Source organism: Archocentrus centrarchus, chromosome 5 (assembly GCF_007364275.1).
Source record: "Archocentrus centrarchus isolate MPI-CPG fArcCen1 chromosome 5, fArcCen1, whole genome shotgun sequence".
NCBI lineage: Eukaryota > Metazoa > Chordata > Actinopteri > Cichliformes > Cichlidae > Archocentrus > Archocentrus centrarchus.
In genome coordinates, this window is record NC_044350.1 from 22,468,010 (window position 1) to 22,490,001 (window position 21,992).

The 21,992-nt window shown below is 43.2% G+C and overlaps 1 pseudogene; it reads right to left on the reverse strand.

The window, feature by feature from the left end:
* Window positions 1–531: 531 nt before the first annotated feature.
* On the reverse strand, window positions 532–17,021 carry LOC115779954 (taste receptor type 1 member 3-like; annotated as a pseudogene).
* Window positions 17,022–21,992: the final 4,971 nt, after the last annotated feature.

The window sequence follows — 21,992 nt, forward strand, 5'->3', positions numbered from 1 at the left end:
GCAGATCTCAAGTTTTATCATACTTTACATGAGCATTTTAAATGCAACTTTTGACTCCTACTTCAATATATTTTCAAAGGCAAATAGTGTACAATTTAGTTCATACTCTAATCATTAATTTGACAGCTGGCAGTTATTAAAGAAAAACAAAGCCATGAGCTAAACGACCATAAAGTCCACCTATACCAGTTAAACGATTAAACTCAAACTCAGTGAATCATTAATAAAATTCCAATAATGTGACATGTATTATTCTGAAGCAGAACCATCTCCATGGCAATTTTATGCTTGTTTAGCCTGAGAATACTTTATAACCAAATGTAGTGGGTGCATGAATAACAGTGGATTTCTAAATGGCAAATATATATATTAAAATATCAAAACATCTCAGAGTACACTATGTTTAATTACATCATTATTTTTCATTCAATTTATGTTTTTGTACCAACATTAATACAAACAAAACAATATTCCTATGAAACAATCCACTCATAAAATATCACAAGTATAAACCTGTTGTAGACTGCATCTTACTAATCACAGTGCACTCTTTCTATGCTATGTGCCATATGTGCTACATGATTGCAGAGTAATTCAGAAACAACGCATCACATAGCGTAATAGTGCATTTTATAGTCGACTGGTCTATGGTATATGCTACACATGCTTTCCTGTTCTTGTAGAAAGCAAGTAAGCAAGTTTTTCAGAATGTATCATTCTTTGATTTTCTTTATGTGAGGTTCAATTATTTATTGCTCTTCCTGTGCTTATGATTGTGGCTCTTCCTCAATTTGTGTTGGTGGGACACCCTCTAAGAGCATACAGAAGTGCTTTGGTGTGTTCCCATCAGGTTTTCAGCATTTTGGAAAGTAGTAAGCTGCCAGCAGCCCAAAGTTGCTTGCTAGACTGAAATAAACATGGACAATAGATCTGTTCTTGTTATTTGGTCTGTTGTCCATGTATATCAGAATAAAGATCACCCAAATGACACAGTAGATCAGGGTGGAAAAGGGGATGTCCTTGGCTAGGTTATACTGATGAAGGGGCTTCAATGCCATGAAGGTGCACATGAATGATACAAGCGCCATTGTGCCATTGCAACACCTTGCATGTAGCCAGAACCAATCGAAGGTGACAGTGCACAAGAGGAATGATTCTAAGAAGTCTATGGTCATATTTGCCACATATTCAGCCAACACAGGTCCTTCGTGAACAAACCAACCACAGAGACCAGCCTGCACAGAGCAGCAGATCAGCATAAACAGCCAGCTTGCTGGGCCTCTTAATGTATGCAGGAGAGGCAGCCATCTCTGGGAACTCTGTCACAGAGTATCTGTTTGAAAAGAAAGGTTAGAATCATGATTATAATGTGTACTTTTTATTTTATCCTACAGTACATTATTTATTCTGTCCTATATAGGTAACAGTCACATAACTGATGTCAGAGGATTCTATCAAGTAAAAGTTAGGTGTTAAGATATGAATAAGCTACGTAACTAAAAAAGGGAGCAACTATATCAGTCATGAAGAGGAGAAAGATGATGTACTCTCTCTAAAGTTAGTTAGCTTGGTAGTCCTCAGAAGCTACCGTTTCATGTTTTTACTTAAGCACATTCGAAGTGATTGGTTGGCTACAATTTTGAACACAGTTACAATTGTAAAATTATACTTTATATTAATTTCAGTATAACAGAACATACAGAACAGGAATGTAGCTCAAGTTTTATTTCTATACAATGCCAGAATTCCCTGATCAAACTTCATGTTTATAAAACAGTCATTTGTATAATATCTGCAATTCCTGCAATTTTCTTAAACCAAACCTGCTAAATACCAAAAAGCTGAGTGATGATATAAAATTGAGGTTTTTTTGTCTGCTTTGCATTCTGTCTTCCAGCTGGGAAAGTTCAACCCCACTGACACTATGGAGCAGTATTTCACCAGTCTTTTCTCACCTGCAGTGAGACAGATAGGATAATGGAAAATGGAAGTGAAGGGCAGCTGCAGACGACACACCTCATCTTCTGGTTCCCCCAGGAAGAGCGGCAGACTAAGACAGAGTCCCATCAGGCCGATCAGAGCCACAAAACTTGTGACTCTCCCCAAGGCCATTACCAGGGCAGCACCTTGGTGCATCAGGAACACGACACCCACTGACCCCTGACATACCAGCAGCAGTACATCAACCAGTATCATTATTTTGGCATCCTGGCTGTCCCAGGTGAAAAACTGAAAGATGGGATCAGTGCAGTTTGTGCTGTGATTGTGGGACCATCATTGGGATACTTTTTACACTGGATGGGATCTTTGAGTGAGAAAGCACAAAAATGTAGTTTACTAGAAAAAAAAAAAAAAAGACACACTGTTTATCAGTCATATTAAACTGTAAACCTCACTTTTATTCTATTTGCAGAAAGGGCTTGCAGAGAGATAGACAAGAAAATCAATGAAGCTTCTGTGTTGGTGGGAATGGTGAGGTGGGGTTGGGGAGGACGGGGTGCTGGTGCCACCTCATTTAATTACTGTTAATCTTACATTGTGTAACACCACTGGGTGAGAGCATGGATCGGACCAATAGAAATGTAACTTCCTGTTTTTAATAGAGTACTTTATTTAAGAACATGTTTAATTTACAGTACTTTCACTTTACTTAAGCATTTCTATGTTACGCTACTTTCTGCTTTTACGCTACTATCTTTCAAATGTAACTTGTACTTTCTAGTCCATATTAGGCCATACTATGCTATTTATTTGAAAGCTTTATTTATTAAGCCTAGCACGCCATTTTTATGCAGACATGCCAATAAAAATAAATGTCATTACCTAAAACCACTGGAAACTGGAAACTTTAAGCAGATAAATTATGTTAAAGCTATTTTGTTAAAATAAAATCACCTTCCAGGGATAGATCCACTTACAGGAAGCTGAACTGTACTCCAGCAGGTTATGCAGTGCCTATGCTACACTGTAAATGGCAGCAAACACATTGAAAGCTAGAGTCTGGACTTCAGGTGCTTCCACTAAGCTAATGTTATCTGGTTACAAGTTCCAGCACTGTGGGCAGCAACTGTTGGGATAGTCAAGATTGGATGTTGTGGTTGGAGTGGATGTGTTTGCCCTCTCATCACTGAGTTTCTTGAGGAGCTCCACTGCATAGTCAGTGAACAGACCAAGGGTGTCTATGCTTTCAAGGAATCTAATGATTGTACCAACTGTTTCAGTGTTGGGCCGAGAAGTCACTTGATTCTTGATTGCTTTGCTGGCAATCCACACAGCTGTTAAATTACTCCTGATAACCTGTAATAAATTGGATTGGTTGACTGGAACCAATGTTAATTTTGACAGCAAATTTTGATTTAGTTTTAGTCAGTCTTTTGACAAAAATGTAATTTAATTTTAGTCATAATTTAGTCATCTCAATAGTTTTAGTTTTAGCTAACGAATTGTCGTAAGAATATAGTGACTAAATCTATGGTCGATTTAGTCGACTAAAATATAAAGGGTGTAAAATAAATACTTTTTCTTCAGTTCCCTTGAATTAGTCATTATACACACTTTTTCAAAATATTATTAATATTATTTACATTAGTGTTTCACCTGCTTCCCACACACCTGATCATTAACACAACTTTACTGAGATAATAGAGCATTTTACAGCAGGACAGGTACAGGGCAGTGTTCAGGACTAAGATTAGGAAAGGCTAATCCACCGCGGTGTGGAGATTTTCTCTAAACACAAACGCTAAACTGGGAAAAACACTTTACCCGGCATGACATTGAAATGCTTACCTTTACATGGAGATCTGGGTGACTGGTTTGCAGATGTCATTTAAGATTTGTGTGTGTGTGTGTGTGTGTGTGTGTGTGTGTGTGTGTGTGTGTGTGTGTGTGTGTGTGTGTGTGTGTGAGATAGTCGCCCCACATGGTTTACATATTGTTTTGTTTGTATCAAAGGACAAATGTGTCCATACATCAGCTCTTTGCTTTCTCCCTGCTGACATTGTTTACATAACTTAGTTCTCTTGAAGTAAAGACAAATCACAGGCTAGTTTGGTCTTCCCGGGTTTAGAGCAAATTTGTGCAAGTGTACGATGATTGGATGTTTTCCTAACTTGTCCCGCCCTTTCACAAAATAAATTCTGATGGATGTCGTCCCCGCCAAGCATTTTCGTCTCGTTTTCATTCGTTGACGAAAGTGTCAATTAATTTATCGTTATTGTCATGAAAAACGGGGTCGTTAACTAAAACTATGATGAAAATATTTCATCAATGAAATTAACACTGACTGGAACAATACATTTTTGAATTGCTTTAAATCTCTGCTTCACTAACCTCTCTCAAAAAAAAAGACTCCAGCTTGGTCCAAGAGAGAAAACACCACCACCACTTTGATATTGGTCACTTAGATATTTTCAATGATGGTTTTGATCACTGGAATCAGGCCCTGATAGGCCACTTAAATAAACATGTTTTCTGCCAGTTTGGTGAACATCCACACACTTTGTTGCCCATACTCCTCATCACTGCCTACAATTGCCACCCAGTTCCACCCAAATTCCTGTATTAACTTTACGATATCATCCACTTGCCATTTGTCACTGGGAACTAGGGCTGCAACGATTCATCGATTAAATCGATAAAATCGATTCTAAAAAATTATCGACACAAATTTACTGTGTCGATGCTTCGTTTAATCCGCACAACCATGTACTGCTCAGTGGTAATCATGTTTCACACGGAGGATGTGTACTGACGCACAGCGTGCTTACGTTTCACGTGTTCACGTATAGCACGCAGCTTTGTTTCATGGCGTGATGGAGGAAGACGTAGAAGAAAGCGATGAGCGAAGTCAAAGAAAAAGACGAAAAGTATCAAAAGTTTGGGACCATTTTAAACAGAAGCTAAGCGAAAAAACCGTCCAGTGTGTCTACTGCAAAACTGAATTAGCTTACCACAATAGTACAACGGCAATGATTCAACATCTCAGCAGAAAGCACCCAGTCTACGCATCCAGTCAACAGAGCGGGACTAGCACAAGGTAAGCTAGCACATTTCATTCACGTTTGCGGCTAAAAATAAACCTGCAGTGGAGAAGTATTGCAAGTAAAAGTGTGAATAAAAATATATGCAAAATTATACCAAAGTAGCTCCTCCACACAACAGGAGTAAAGATGACATTGTTATAGTTTAATGTGGAGACAAAGCCTTTATTTACAGACACACACACAGAAGAGCAGGGTGAAAGAAAATATTTTTCTAGCGTACATAACAGCAGAGCTTGTTACTGTAATCTATTAAAACTGGAGGTCGTAATCAAATCAACGATACATATGGAGAAAGTGTCTCACATTTTTCCATTGATCGCCATTTGTTTTACACAGCGACAAAACGACAGGAAAGCTGCAGAAGTTAAAATAAAAGCTGTATATGCAGATAAATTTCTATTATATAATAATAATGAATTATATTGATATACAAGTAATAGATTTGTTTTTCACATGCAAGCAAAAATAAACTTGGGCCAGTAAAACTGAGCCACTGGCTGTTAGGTTGCACACTGAATTATTTGTTACTCTTTTTTTCAGTAAATCCCAGAGTCGTATGGACAACTTTGTTCGCAAAGCTGCACCATATTCAACTGAACAAGCAGCTGAGTTGACTGACAGCATTTTGAACATGATTGTCAAAGATATGCGCCCACTGTCTGTGGTGGAGGATGAAGGCTTTCAGAAGATGATTTCCACTTTCAATCCCAGGTACACACTTCCTTCAAGAACCTACTTCACAAATATGATGGAAAAAAAGTATGAAGACGTCAAAGAAAAGTTAAAGACCATCCTTGAGCAGACTGACAGCATTGCACTTACAACAGACATTTGGACAAGTATTGCTACAGAGGCATATCTGGGGGTGACTTGTCACTTTATTGGGGAAGACTGGGAAATGACAACCCATAGCCTGACAACAATGCCTCTTGATGAGAGACACACGGCAGCAAATATTGCAGCGTGGCTTGAGGATGTTATTGCTAAATTCAACATTCCACCACAGTAAGTAAAAACTGTTGTCCATGACAATGGTGCTAATGTCGTAGCAGTAGGGAAGATTTTGGCAGAAAAGCATGGATGGGCATCAGTGCGATGTGCAGGTCAAACCCTCAATTTGGTTGTGCAGAGTGCTCTGAAGAACCACCATTCTATCTCAAAGTGTGTGGCTGCCTCCAGGTGCCTTGTCGAACATTTTAAAAAGAGTGAGTTGGCATGCACTAAGCTAAAAGAGAAGCAGCTGCAAATGGGTACACCACAGCACATGCTGATTCAAGATGTAAGTACTCGTTGGAATAGTACTTATCACATGTTATCCAGGCTTCTCGAACAAAGATGGCCCGTGATGGCTACATTGTCTGACCCAGCAGTGGGTTCAAAAGGAAAACACCACTCTCTCGATCTCAAGCCTGAACAGTGGAACGTTATTGAGGAACTGAGCCAAGCTCTTGAGCCATTTGAAGGGGCTACAGTGTTCTTGAGTGGGCAGCAATATGTTACACTCTCTGTGCTTCCACAACTTGTGCAAAGCCTGAAGAAGTCCATACAGAGTTCAACTTTTGAGACTACACCAGCAAAGTCCTTCCAGGCTCATGTGGCTGAACAGATCACAGCAAGATGGCAAGATCTATTTATTTTTAAACCTGAATTGCCAAACACAGTCCTAATTGCTGCTGCTTTGGATCCCAGATTTAGAAAACTTAAGTTCTTGCCATCTGATGAAGCATTTAAGGTCCAAAGCACAGTACAAAAAAATGGCACTTGCTGCCAAAAGCAAAGGAAGGCAGTCAAATGAAAATGACAATGGAGCGTCCGGCAAAGCACAAGACAGCCCAACAAAGAATGTTAAGGGTGAAGCATCATTCCTCTACAATATACTTGGATCATCATCAGACTCCAGCACCAGTGATGAAGAGGATGAAGAGCAGCGGCTAAATCAAATAGTGCAGAAGGAAGCTTTGATGTATTTTGGAGAGCAGCCTCTGTCCAAGAAGGAGAATCCACTGTCATGGTGGAAAACAAATGCAACGCGATATCCAACCTTGGCAACACTGGCAAAGTCCTTTCTGTGTGTTCCAGCAACATCTACCCCATCAGAGCGTTTGTTTTCCGCAGCAGGAAACATCGCATCAAAGCGTAGGGCAAGCCTCAGTTCTGAGCACATAGATATGCTCACATTTCTGCATTGTAATCATTACATGTTTGTTTAAAACCATAGAAACATACATACTCACTCATTCACTAACACACTTAAACAGACACACATGCTCACTAATATGCACTAAAACACACACTGTGCAATTGTTCTGTTTTTTTTTTTTTTTTACCTCAAAGTAACCTAGTAAGGCCTTACAAGAAGAGTAGAGGAGAGGCTGTTTTTGATTTGTACCTTATTTTATTGGTATGTGTAACTTCATTTAACATTATTTTTTCATTCGTTTTGTTATTTATTTTTGCATTGATTTAAGTTCAAATGTTCTTTAAAAAGAAACAGATTTAACACAGTATGTAAATGGACCAAAAGGTCAGTTCTTTTCAAATACTGTATCCAGTTTACCTATTAAAATATTAAACTTTCTAAAAAGGAAATCAATGAGTTGTTCATTGTGAGACCAGCCTTTCCCCTTCTTTTAAATACGTAATATTGTTCATTAATAAGAAAAGTATTTCTTATCCGATTACTCGATTAATCGATGGAATAATCGATAGAATACTCGATTACTAAAATAATCGTTTTATGCAGCCCTACTGGGAACCATACAAAAGAACGATAGGTAGAGAAGATTATCACTGAATTTGTCACTGGTGGCCCCATAGCTAATCTGATGTGAGAATTAAAAACAAAGACCAGATGTTAATCACCTGTTAACACACAAGACATAATACATCTTTAGCATGGTAAAACAACAGGCAATAATTAGATAACAAGTTCACTTGTGTTGTACAACCTGACAAAAATATTTAGATTAACTTTGAAGATTTACCTTTACTCTGCAAATATTTATTGCACAATATGTCAAATCTGTGCATCAAGAAAGAATTTGCTGAAAATTGTAAGATGTATGTGTAACCAAACCTGTAGCATCAGGAAGAATCCCAGGAGTTTTCCAGTGACTGACACCATTTCTGAGACAGAAAGACCAATCACTGCAGCCATATTGGTCTCATAGTCGGTGTTCTGTTTGATGTTGTCTTCCTGTTGTCTTTGCTGAGAAATTTGGTGTTTATAAGTTTTTCATGTTCCTTTGCTGCCATCTACTGGGGAACAAGGGTAGTGTTTTTATGCTTGCGGCATCGACTGATGACGTCATGAGCAGTGGACATTGTTTGTGCGGGAAAACAAGCTTGATGCGCGATTTCTGTCTGTTGAGTCTCAAGTCAGCCCTTGAAGGCATCGTCGGTATGATGTATTAATTATATGCATATAAAACAAGATCAATGTTAATCCACCTAGTTTAGAGCCCTGCTAACCTTTAGTAGAGTTCGATATTTGTTATTGTTGGTTAAGCTAATCTAGCTTCTAAGCTATTTTCTATAGCAGTGTCAAATCGCCCTCTGAATGGTATTGTATTTTGTTTCACAGTTTTACCCTACTTCAACTTACCATAAAGAGTTAACTGGAACCTGTCATTTGTGTGGTTTGTTGGAGAGGAGTTAACCAGCTGTCGACCCTGGCAAGGCGTTGGGGCAGGACAGTACAGTAAAACGACGTCTTCTGGCGGGCTGATTTTCGCAACTGGAGGACAGAACGACACCGTGTGAGTGACGGACCTGACAGAATCACAGTAACTGGATTGTCTTTTCAAGCAAGTACGATTAAAATCAGCGTCAAGATGTCGGAAAAAGCTTCGACCACACAATCCATAAAAACCAGATCAGATGCAGCCTGCTCATCTAAAAGGTCTTCAAGCTCCTCTGCTAGCAAGTTAGCTGCTGCTCAGGCGCGGGCAGAAGCAGAGGCTGCAAGGACTGAAGTGGCATTTGCTGCAAAAGAGAATGAACTGAAATTAAAGCAAGCAGAATTGGAATTAGAAAATAAGCGTTTAGAAATGACACTGAATAGAGTCCGCCTCGAAAAACAAGCTGCAGCTACAGCGGCCAAAGCAGACGTCCTAGAGGCAGCAGTGCAAGAAGAATTCAAGCAGGTTTTCAGCGACATTGATGTGCCAACCGAGAACTCAAAGGTACGCACAAAGGACTATGTTGAGGGAGCAGATAAATACTCTCCAGCAGAGCTATTAGAAAGCACTCCCGCCAGCATCCCAGACATTCAGACCCCTGAATATGCCCATCCCATTGCCTCTTACCACACCGCGAGTGAATTACCCCATCAGCAGAACCACATAATGCCACAATCACAGCACACTGACTATGTGCCTAAAACGACACCTCGCCCTGAAATAATGCAGAAGCCTTTAGGAAATGACTACAGTGACACTGCATATAACCAACCATTAGACAATTCCCACTTACTACCCAGTGTTGCTCACCAACAAAGAAGCCCTGTACATGCTCAGTTTGATGAAAACAGAGGAATATCAGACCTTGTCAGATTTATGGCCCGGCGTGAGCTTATCTCCACTGGGCTTGTGCAGTTTAATGACCGTCCTGAATGCTTTAGAGCTTGGAAAGCATCCTTTATGAATTCTATCAGAGACCTCAGCCTCTCAGCTAGTGAGCAGCTTGACCTTCTTGTAAAATGGTTAGGCAAGGACTCATCCGAACATGCTAGACGCATAAGAACTGTTCACGTGAATCACCCAGAACATGGACTCAGGGCTGTATGGAATCGGCTCAATGAGTACTATGGTGCACCTGAGGTAATTGAAAACTCCTTGTTCAAAAGGCTGGAAAGCTTTCCCAAAGTGCAGAACAAGAATGAGCTCAAACTAAGAGAGCTGGGGGACTTACTGATGGAAATACAGGCAGCAAAGGCTGATGGGGACCTGTTCGGCCTCAGTTATCTAGACACACCCCGCGGGATTAACCCTATTGTGCAGAAACTGCCATTCTACCTGCAAGAGAAGTGGCTCACATTAGGTTTTAATTATAAGGAACAACATAGGGTCACCTATCCCCCATTCAGCTTCTTTGTGAACTTTGTGTGCCTGCAGGCAAGGATGCGAAATGATCCTGGCTTCATGCTGGCAGCATCCAGCAACGAACAGTCTGGTTATCACAAGCCTGCATCAAAGTTAGAGAGCCAGAGGGCAGTAGCTGTTCTCAAGACAGGAGTGTCTCCTGATACCTCACTAACACCTTCTGACTCCCCATCTGCAAGTAAGTCCACCAGCAGAGAGGACCCAGCGAAACGTTGTCTCTTGCACAACAAGCCCCACCCTCTCCACAAATGCCGTGGATTTAGAGATAAGCCCATAGAGGAAAGAAAGGCACTCTTAAAGAAACATGGAGTGTGCTACAAGTGCTGCAAAGCCATACACTTGGCAAGAAACTGCAACGATGAGGTAAGCTGCACAGAATGTGGAAGCAACATGCATGTTGCAGCGCTACACCCTGGCCCAGCACTGAAAGGCAGCAGCTCAGAGAACCCTGCACCTGAGAATGGCGGGGAGACTCCTGTCTCGGCCACATGCACCAAGGTGTGTGGAAAGGACATCTCAGGGCGCTCCTGTTCGAAAATATGTCTGGTAAAGGTATACCCAGCCAACCACTCTTATGCTGCAGTCCGTATGTATGCCATCTTAGATGATCAAAGTAACCGATCACTTGTACGAACAGAGTTTTTCAGTATTTTCAATATTTCAGGACAGCCCTCACCATACTCCCTGAAAACATGTGCGGGAACAATAGAGACTGAAGGTAGACAGGCATGTGGCTTCATGGTGGAACCTGTGGATGGCAGCATTGTGCTGTCACTGCCACCATTGATTGAATGCAACGAAATCCCAAACAATCGGAGGGAAATTCCCTCACCCGAGGTCGCCTCCAGCCACACCCATTTGAGACATCTCGCAAAGCACATCCCCAATCTCGACCCACAAGCCCCCATTTTGCTGTTGTTGGGCAGGGACATAATCAGAGCCCACAAGGTGAGAAGACAGGTGAACGGCCCACACAATGCACCCTACGCCCAAAAACTGGATCTGGGTTGGGTGATTGTGGGTGATGTGTGTATTGGGGACATGCACAAGCCGCCGCTTGTCCACTCCTACTACACCAATGTGCTGAGAAACGGACGCCCTTCTCTCTTTCAGCCATGCCCAAACAGCTACACGGTGAAGGAGAGATACTGTGTCACTGAACCCTTCTCACACTTCATCCTGCATGGAGGCAGTCATGCAAAGGCAATACAGAACACTTTGGACAGTGATGCGTTTCAGACAACAAAGGATGATGACACAGAGGCACCGTCCATAGAGGACATGCAGTTTCTGAGCATCATGGACCATGGAGTCTACAAGGACGAGGGAAACAGCTGGGTGGCTCCTCTTCCTTTCAGAGCTCCCCGACCACGGCTGCCCAACAACCGTGCCCAGGCGCTGGAACGCCTCAATTCGCTGCAGCGCTCATTCAAAAGGAGACCTGAAATGAAACAGCAGTTCATTACGTTCATGGAAAGGATCTTTCAGAGCGGGCACGCGGAAGAAGCTCCCCTACCGAAACCCGGAGAGGAACACTGGTACCTACCGTGCTTTGGAGTTTATCACCCGAAAAAGCCTTCTCAGATAAGAGTCGTGTTTGACTCCAGCGCACAGCACAATGGCCTGTCTCTAAACCAAGTGCTCCTAACCGGACCAGATCTCAACAACAGCCTGGTGGGCGTTCTCCTTCGTTTTAGAAAAGAGAATGTCGCCTTCTCTGTGGACATACAGCAGATGTTCCACTGCTTCAAGGTCAGGCCCGAGGACCGCAACTTTCTCAGGTTCCTTTGGTTCAAGGACAATGACCCTGAGAAAGAGGTCACAGAATTCCGCATGAACGTTCATGTGTTTGGAAATAGCCCCTCCCCAGCTGTGGCTATTTACTGTCTCAGGCGTGCAGCTCTGGAAGGTCAGAGTGAATATGGAGAAGATGCACAGCGGTTTGTGGGCAGAGATTTTTATGTGGATGATGGACTGAAATCCCTACCTACAGCTGAACAGGTGATCAGTCTGCTTAAAAGGACTCAAAGCATGCTGGCAGGCTCCAATCTCAGACTGCACAAGCTAGCCTCGAACAACAAAGAGGTCATGCAGGCTTTCTCCTGTGAAGATCGTGCCACTGACTTAAAGGACCTCGACCTGGCTGCTGACAGTCTACCAGTGCAAAGGAGCCTTGGTCTACACTGGGACCTGGATTCAGACTGTTTCACTTACCGGGTGGCGGATGAGAGGAAGCCATTCACCCGACGGGGAGTCCTCTCCACAGTGAACAGCTTATATGACCCTCTTGGATTCGTCTCTCCTGTGACAATTCAAGGAAAGGCTCTGCTTCGCGAACTCGCCACCGACTCTCCTGATTGGGATGCTCCTCTGCCTGCAGAAAAGGAGAAATTGTGGGACAGCTGGAGAGATTCTCTTCAAGAACTGGAAAAATTAAGAATTCCCAGAGCCTACACCCGCATATCCTTGTCTGCAGCTGAACGAATTGAGCTCTGTGTCTTTTCAGACGCATCAGAAAGGGCAGTTGCTGCAGTTGCTTATTTAAGAACTGTAGGTGCAGATGGTCAATGCCGTACAGGACTGATCGCAAGCAAAGCGAGACTCGCGCCACGCCCAGAACACACCATACCCCATTTGGAGCTGTGTGGAGCAGTCATGGCAGTGAATCTGGCTGAAGCCATCATGTCTGAAATCGACATCAAATTTGATGCAGTCACATTCTACACAGACAGCAGAATTGTACTCGGGTACATTTTCAATGAGAAAAGAAGATTCTATGTGTACGTGAGCAACCGAGTTCAGCGCATCAGGCGAAGCACACTGCCACAACAGTGGAGGTATGTAGACACTCAACACAATCCTGCAGACATTGCAACACGGTGGGTTCCAGCAAACCGCCTGAAAGACACAATGTGGTTTACTGGACCAGCATTCTTGTCTCAGCCTGTTGACATGCTGCCTGTTGAACAGTCCTTTGAACTCTCACAGCCAGAACGAGATCCTGAAATCCGGCCGCAAGTGACCACACTGTCTACGACAGTGTTCAAAACTCTTGGTTCACAGCGTTTCAGTCGCTTTTCACGCTGGAGTTCTCTCACAAGGGCTGTTGGTGTGCTGATTCACATCCTTCAGAGTTTCAGGAAAGACAAGAATAGCGAACAGTGTCAGGGATGGCATCTTTGCTGCACACCTGCAACAGTGGATGTTCTCAACCAGAGCACAACAGTCATCATTAGAACAGTCCAGCAGGAGACCTTTGAGAGAGAACTAGAGTGCCTCTCATCCAACACAAACATTCCAAAGGGCAGTCTTCTCTGGTCCTTGGATCCCTTTCTTGACCAAGCAGGCTCGCTGAGAGTCGGAGGACGTCTCACAGCTGCCGATCTAGAACCCAGTGAGAAGAGACCGCTGATCTTGCCTGGAGGTCACCATGTAGCCACCCTCATTGTGCGTCACTTTCATGAACAGTCACAACACCAAGGACGCCACTTTACTGAGGGCGCCATCCGATCTGCTGGCTATTGGATACTGGGTGCCAAAAGAGTCGTAAACAAAGTAATTTTTGAATGCTTTGTCTGCCGCAAACTCAGAGGAAAATGTGAAGTTCAAAAGATGGCTGACCTGCCACCTGACAGACTCAGCACTGAGCCACCTTTTACTAATGTTGGCATGGACGTGTTCGGGCCCTGGGCTGTTGCTGCACGTCGCACAAGGGGAGGACACGCTGAGAGCAAGAGGTGGGCAGTTCTCTTTACTTGCTTATCTGTCAGAGCCATTCACATCGAGGTCATCGAGTCTTTAGATTCATCCAGCTTCATTAATGCACTCAGAAGGTTCCAGGCCATACGGGGGCCAGTGAAACACCTACGCTCAGACAGGGGCACAAATTTCATCTGCGCCTCCAAAGACCTCAAAATCCCTTCAAATGCTGATGAAAAGACACTGGAGAGATTCCTCTCTGAGCAGGGCTGCAGTTGGACCTTCAATGCCCCACACTCCTCTCATATGGGAGGGGTGTGGGAAAGAATGATCGGTGTCACACGCCGCATCTTGGATTCAATGCTCATGCAAATAAGATCTAAGCTCACACACGAGGTGCTCACAACCCTTTTGGCTGAGGTCACAGCCATTGTGAATAACCGCCCACTTGTGCCTGTGTCTACTGACCCAACAGATCCTTTTATCCTCACACCCGCATCACTGCTGACTCAAAAGGTAGGCCCCTGCCCACCTCCAGCTGGCGAGTTTGACCACAAGGACTTACACAAGCAGCAGTGGCGCAGAGTTCAAAGCCTGTCTAACACTTTCTGGGACAGGTGGCGCAAGCAGTACCTGGCGACACTACAGCCCCGCAGGAAGTGGTCATCCGACCACCCCAATCTCAAAGAAGGAAGTGTAGTGCTTCTCAAGGACATTCACTGCAAAAGGAATGACTGGCCTCTTGGCATCATCACAGAGGTGTACCCCAGCAAAGATGGACGAGTACGCAAGGTTCAGCTGAGAATCGTCAGGAAGGACTGAACCAAACTGCTTCTCAGACCTGTTAATGAACTGGTCCTGCTGATTTCCCCAGATTAATAAGTGTGCAATGTTTCAAGTGTTAAGTAAAGAGAAGGTTTCTTAAGGTTAAATGAATGCATAACTGAGCCTATTTTGATGTTTAACATAACGTAGGTAAAGGAAAGAAAAGTGTGAAACCCCCTGGGTATCAGGCGGGGAGTGTTCTGTTTGATGTTGTCTTCCTGTTGTCTTTGCTGAGAAATTTGGTGTTTATAAGTTTTTCATGTTCCTTTGCTGCCATCTACTGGGGAACAAGGGTAGTGTTTTTATGCTTGCGGCATCGACTGATGACGTCATGAGCAGTGGACATTGTTTGTGCGGGAAAACAAGCTTGATGCGCGATTTCTGTCTGTTGAGTCTCAAGTCAGCCCTTGAAGGCATCGTCGGTATGTTGTATTAATTATATGCATATAAAACAAGATCAATGTTAATCCACCTAGTTTAGAGCCCTGCTAACCTTTAGTAGAGTTCGATATTTGTTATTGTTGGTTAAGCTAATCTAGCTTCTAAGCTATTTTCTATAGCAGTGTCAAATCGCCCTCTGAATGGTATTGTATTTTGTTTCACAGTTTTACCCTACTTCAACTTACCATAAAGAGTTAACTGGAACCTGTCATTTGTGTGGTTTGTTGGAGAGGAGTTAACCAGCTGTCGACCCTGGCAAGGCGTTGGGGCAGGACAGTACAGTCGGTGTAATTACACTGCACAGATAGTGCTTTGCTGGATTTTCCAGTGAGAAAGGACAGAGTAGCTTTTATGATAATTGAAGATTGTCTGTATGTGTCACAGATTTCATAACCTAACTTGATGCCAGGGAGGAGAGTCTGGTTTCCATTGATTTCATTCACTGCACATTTCATTGGTATAGCAAATCCCAATACAGGTTTGTTTAAACTGTTCAGCCACACAGAAAAAAAAGTCGAAGTCTTGTTAAGCCAGGGTTAGCGCACACAGTGATTCAGAACCTCAGATTATTTTTAAAAAAATGTCTTTCTTAACCATCCTTACCTTATATAGCTTATTTTGTTTGGCTCTATTATCTCACCTAAGGTGTTGGAGAGGTTGTTAATGGGAAAGAGCCCTCCGAGCATAATGTCCCCTGATAAACTGAAGAGGTTGGTAGAAATGTTGCTGAACCAATTAGGGAAACTTTCACTGCAGCTCAGCCTAAACAAACAGCACAAAGCCAGCAGAATGAAATGTGCTGGAGACTGAAGCCACAGCAATGACATCAGTGTATTTGTACGTCAGTGCATCATGAGAGGTTGTTTTATACAAATTCACCTGTAAGACCTAATGCCCTTCCTCTCTTGGCCATCCAAACCTGACACTTCAGGAAGAAGAAATAATAAGCAAAACAAAATAAAGCAAATTTACAGGTATGTATATGACTATACATGAACATTTTAATATGAATTAGATTTTTGTTTTTCAATTCTGTTTAAAAGATTCTGACTATTATGTGTGAGGATGGAATGATGCAGTTTTATTCAGTGATCTTAATGTTTTTCAAACAGTTAGATAGTCCCTTTGATTAGCATGTTGCTAGAAGACTCACTTTATTTGCATCTTGTGTCTATGTTTGCGTGTATGCTGTGTCGGTGGTGTTCATCTTTCCAGGCTATTGTCATGGCATTTGTTTTTGGTTTGAATTGTATTTCTTTATAGTGTAACATTCTGTGTCTGAGATGAGTAAACAGTAAATTCCATTGTGCCTACTTACTGATGTTATCACTAGAAAACCTTGCGTGTTGACTATTTGTTTTTGCAAGTTGGTTACCATTGATTATTTTTGTGAAAATGTATACTGACAAGTCTAACAGGCCATGAAAGCACTCGCAGGTGTTTAATGTAGTGGTGATGTTGATAATAAGCTTCCTATTATGGTCTGTTTTTGTTCATTTTTTATACAATTTTTGAAATTATTATTCACTTCACTGTTGGCTTTGCATGTTTATTTGCATGTCATGTTGCTTATCTACAAAAGAGCAGGTTATGCAAATGTAGCACCCCACCGCTTTATCTTGTGTTCCGACCGGGAACCCCAGGATTGGCAATACCATTTTCAGACACTATGTGTCCCACATGTCACTTGAGGTCTGCAGAACTGACATTTGTCTATTGCCAACTTCAGTCCAGTCTCTTCCAGTCTGTCAAGGACCTTGAACAGTCTTTGTTCATGTTCTTCTAAGGTTTTTCCAAACACTATTAAATCATCCAAATACACTATGACCTCAAGCATGTGCATGTCCCCAACCGCTTTTTCCATTACTCTCTGGAAGGTTGCTGGGGCTCCTGTTATCCCTTGGGGCATCCTTTCGAATTGGTAAAATCCCAAAGGGCATATGAAAGCGTTTTTTTCCTTGTCGTCTTCTGCCATTGGGATTTGATAATACCCGCTGCGCAGATCCAGGACTGAAAACCATCTGCTTCCAGACAAACAGTCCAAGGCCTAGTCAATTCGAGGAACGGTGTACTGATCAGGAATAGTTCTGCGGTTCAGTGTTCGATAGTCCATGCACATCCGCAACTTCCCCGTTTTCTTTCGTGCCAATACGATGGGTGAAGCATAGGAACTCCTTGATTCCTTTATTACTCCTGCAGCCAGTAGTCCTTGAAGGTGACGGCGCAAATCATCCAGATCAGCAGGGGCCACACGGCGAGACCGTTCTCTGAAGGGGGTGTGGTCATTTAGTCGTATATGATGGTGCACTCCTTTAGCCAATCCAACATCCCAGTCGTCGGTTGAAAACACATTACTTCTCTCTGCAAGTTTCTGTTTCAGCCTCTCTTTCCATTCAGCTGGTACAGGGGAATCCCCAAAGTCGAACAGTGATGGGTCCAGCTGAGATGAAGCTCTTGTGTGTGTGCCAGGGATGTCAGTCACTATATCCACCACATGCAAGTGTGCAACCACAGTACCCATTGGAATGGCAGTGTCTTTGAGGGACTCATTGCGCATGAGAACCAAGAACTTGTCTTTGTCAAGGGTCTTAGAGAACAACACCGTTGGCTGCACTAACACACTTGGGGGAAGAGCATGTGAAGGTGCACGTTCTGTGATCAGGATACTGTCTTCGATCATGTGTGTTTCTTTGACTTTACAGATGGCTATATGGTTTTTCCCAGCCGGAATAACCAGTGGTCCAGGACCCGTCCACTTTACTTCGGCTACCGGAAAGTCATCATCTGTAGGGAACTCGGACTTAATGGTAGGTAAGGGCTGAGACTGCGAAACGTTCACCTTGCGGGTGCGAACAGTTTTTGGGCTCCCCTCTTTCTGAGTTGAAGACAGAGGTCTAATTTTGTGAACATTGGTGCCAACTAGAACAGGTATCTGAGCAACGAGGATCTGGGCACACTAAAGCAAGAACTGGGACAGCCTCCACCTTCCCTTAGGTCTTTCCAGGCAACTCCAACTCAATTTGGATGTAGCCTCGGTAGGGGTAGCTGGTCTCTGACTCACTTAGGCCCCAAATATCTAAACCACTGACAGGTTGGAGAGGCACATGAGGCAAGTACCTTGAATACCAACTGTCGAAAACTATCGTTACCTGAGACCCGCTGTCTAATAGGGCAGTGCAGGTTATGCCATCCACCTTCACACAGGCAGTGGAGGGTGGCCCTACAAGTCCTTCTGGGACACCAGCTGTGTGTACACTCACAGCGCTCCGGTTGACCCCTACATTTGTGGTAGTTTGTTCTTTTGCAGTACCAGGAGCTTTCTGGCTTGCTTTCAGTTTCCGTTGGGCATGAAGGAGTTTCTGTATCACTTTTGGGTAGTTCTCTGGGGATTTACATTTGGTGGAAATGTGCCTATCTTCGCCACAGCGATAACAGAAAAAGTCACTGGGATCTGAGTGCCGTAGCTCTCTGATGCATGCACACGGGAAAAGTCTGGTTACGGAGCGGTGATACTACGGGCTCTTTGCTGGGTTTAACAGACATAACTGAGAGCTGCTTTCTTAGTTTCACCACTTCTTTCTTTAAAGCTTGAATGTTGTTGTTCTCTTCCAAGCTGTTGGGCTCTGCCTCATCCGTGGGTGGAGACTCAAGGGAAAGGACACATGGAGCCCCTGACGCAGCCGTGAGCCCACTGACTTGGGTTTTGAGTTCTTGGAGCTCAGCTCTAAAATCCTGGACATATGCCCCTGTGGGTACAGTAGCCCTTTTGACATGCACAGCTTTTGTGGGGTTAAGTGTACGGCGGGAGGCTTCATACTCTTCTTCAATGCGCACCTCATTCAGCAGCTGCAAGAAAGTAGGTGGATTATCTCTTCGCTCTCTCAAACGCAAACTTAATAACATCATGTCAGACCTTGTGGCTCCTTTAATGAGTTGATCAAGGCGGGCTTTGTCTATGGAAGTCGGGGACAGCCCTCCTTTTTTCACTACTTTGGTCAGGGATCTTTCCATCCTTCGCAGAAACTCAAAGTTTTTCACCGGGATGCTGGCATAGCATTCTGAATGAGAAGTACAGTTCCTCTCCTGTCTCTGGTGTGTCAAATGTGTTCTCAATCACATCCACGTACCCTTGGGGTGTGGCCTCTGGGTTATTAAAGCGGACGGCCTGCAATATCTCCAGAGCAGGACCTTTTACACTTTCCATTATTCTCATTTTCTTTTCTTTGTCAGGCCGATCATATTCCTCTATCATCAAACGAGCTTGCAATATCCAGTTCTCCAATGGCTCCTCTCCTGGGGGAGTAGGGACAATCCCTGAGAAGGTTCGTAGCCTCCTGTAGTTGCTGTTATCACTTACCGGCTTGGCTGTGTTTTGCAGAAGGTCTCCCACAGCTCTGATGATAGCTTCCGGAGTAGAGGCCTGAAGTGGTGGAACAGGGCCTAACTCTGTTGGTGGCACCTGCAAGTCCTCTGCGAGCACTTGGTCAGCTGACCCTTCCTCCTCCTCTGAATTTCCAACAATTCTCCATGGTGCATTACTACCTTCCGGCAGGATGTCTAAGCCCTCTCCTTTACACCAATGCCGTAACTGTGCCATCCCTCTGGTGTACCAATTTCCCTTCTATTACACAGAGTTTGCTTACTGGTTTCCTCTGAGTTTACCTATAGCTTATTTTCATTTCAGATTATCTCTACTTAAAGAGTTGTCTGAGCCAGTAACAAGGGTAGGCTAATATTAGCATTTATCCCAGCGGTGCCTCCATTTTATGTAGCACCCCACCGCTTTATATTGTGTTCCGACCGGGAACCCCAGGATTGACCAAACTAGGTGGGGTGTGGGTTCGATGCAAAGTGGATACCACGAAGGTTCACTTGTGGACAATTATGTGATGACTATTAAGAAACTTAAATCACACACTATTTAAAATAACACTGACTCAGACGACTCTTTAACTCCAAAACTGAACATTTACTGAACGTGAACGCAAGATAGAAAACCACACTTTCAAATGCAAAATGTAAGACACAAATGAAACACTAAAACACTTGTATTCTTATAATACCAGTAAAAATATTGAACTCAACCTTAGCTTTTCCCAATCAGTCCGAATGGATTAGGCTTATAAGGGTTAATTCTGACTACTCCGTCATTCAAATATACCCAGTCACTTAACAGTACTCATACATGGGCCCCCCACACACGCTCGCATTCACACAAACGTTGCAGGCCTGATTGTTGCGTGCTGCAGCACAGCGGCGAAACTCCTCTTCACTCACCGATAGCGGCACCAGAAACGTCTGACTTACAGTTCCGCGTTGCGAACCAGCTCATCCTCTCGTCCCCTCCGGACGACAGTCAACCAGTTCTTGTCTGCAGTCTGTTTCCGCTCACCACTCGCCACCGACAGGGCAAAGAAGATGGCGCTCGTCACCGCGACGAGCTCCTGCTAGCCGTTAGCTGCTAGCCGCCGATGCTGATGCCTCGCTCTGAATCACCGTCGTCTGCGGCTGCACAGCTGTCGGGCAGGCGGTTTCCCAACGCCTCCTACTAACAGTCACTGGGTAGTATTTACTAGTCAGTTCTCTTCTGTTAGTTTATCGTGTGCTAGCGCGCTCCGAGCCAACACTGCGGCGTCCGTTCTCCGTTTCTCTCTCGTTCTCCTCTCCTTCCTCTCTCATCACACCCAGCCAATTACAACAGGTACACATGCACAGACCACCTTCACTGACCACTCAGAAAATACGAACTAAGAGTGTTAGCTCTGTTACATTCAGCAACTTTGTAAGAAAACATTATATTTACATAACATTATTCCTCTTCCATTACACAATACACATTATATGCAAAGTACATTACACTCCTGTTAACTTTGCTTTTAGGTCCAAAGGAATTAAGCTTATTTAATCCCCATTTTTCCATCCGGGCTACACAAAAGATATACAGCAGACACACATATAAGCTCTTTTAAATGTTCATTTAAAAGCATTCAGCTTTACATCAGCTTTGAAGTTTTTGTTCATAATTCATTTGCCTTTTTTTTTTTTTACTATTACAGCCCATGATTACTTATATTTTAGAAATATATGGTAACAATATATGAAAACCACCTAGCCATTTTTGTTTTAATGTGCATGTATTCCATAAAAGACTTGTAACTACTTTGAACTCTTGTATAAAATGGTGCAAATGAGAAATGAGATTGTGAAAACTCTTGTGAGACTGATTAAAGGCATTAAAACCACAATGGACATATTTCCATTTAATAATTGGCTAACTGATATTTGCACCAATAAAGAAATTAAGGTACTTAGTTAAAAAAAAAAAAAACCCTACTAAGTTAATACATTATTTACACCATTTTTCTCATGCATACTTATCTTTTGATATGAGCAGGCCTGATCTGAAGACATATCAGTTACAGGAAGTCTTTGTTCAGGAACATGAAGGAGGAGTTTTGCTGCCTATCTTGTTTGTCATCTTGACGTAAGAAGAGGAGTGATGAAATATTTTCTTTTTAGTACAGCCTGCTTGCTAACCCTCACCCTTTCAACACAAGCTGGCATTCAAACTTGTATTCATCCTGTGAAGGATCAAAAACACTTTATTTGCAGAAACATGTAAAATGCCTACATGTCTCTGACTGGATCTTGTGAGCGGGCAGGTTCAGTGTTTCTGTCCTTGTGCGCATACAGTGCATGCAGATTAACATCTTGTTTATGTTTGAAAGGCTTTCTTTCTCAACCATGAAATAACCTCCTACCTTGTTGTGTTTTGTAGCTAAGGAAAACCTTTACTGATGATGTGGGCCAACATCACACGCATGCAAAGAGTTGTCTGTTCTGTTTCATACACAGTACTGAACGAGTGCAGTAAACAAAA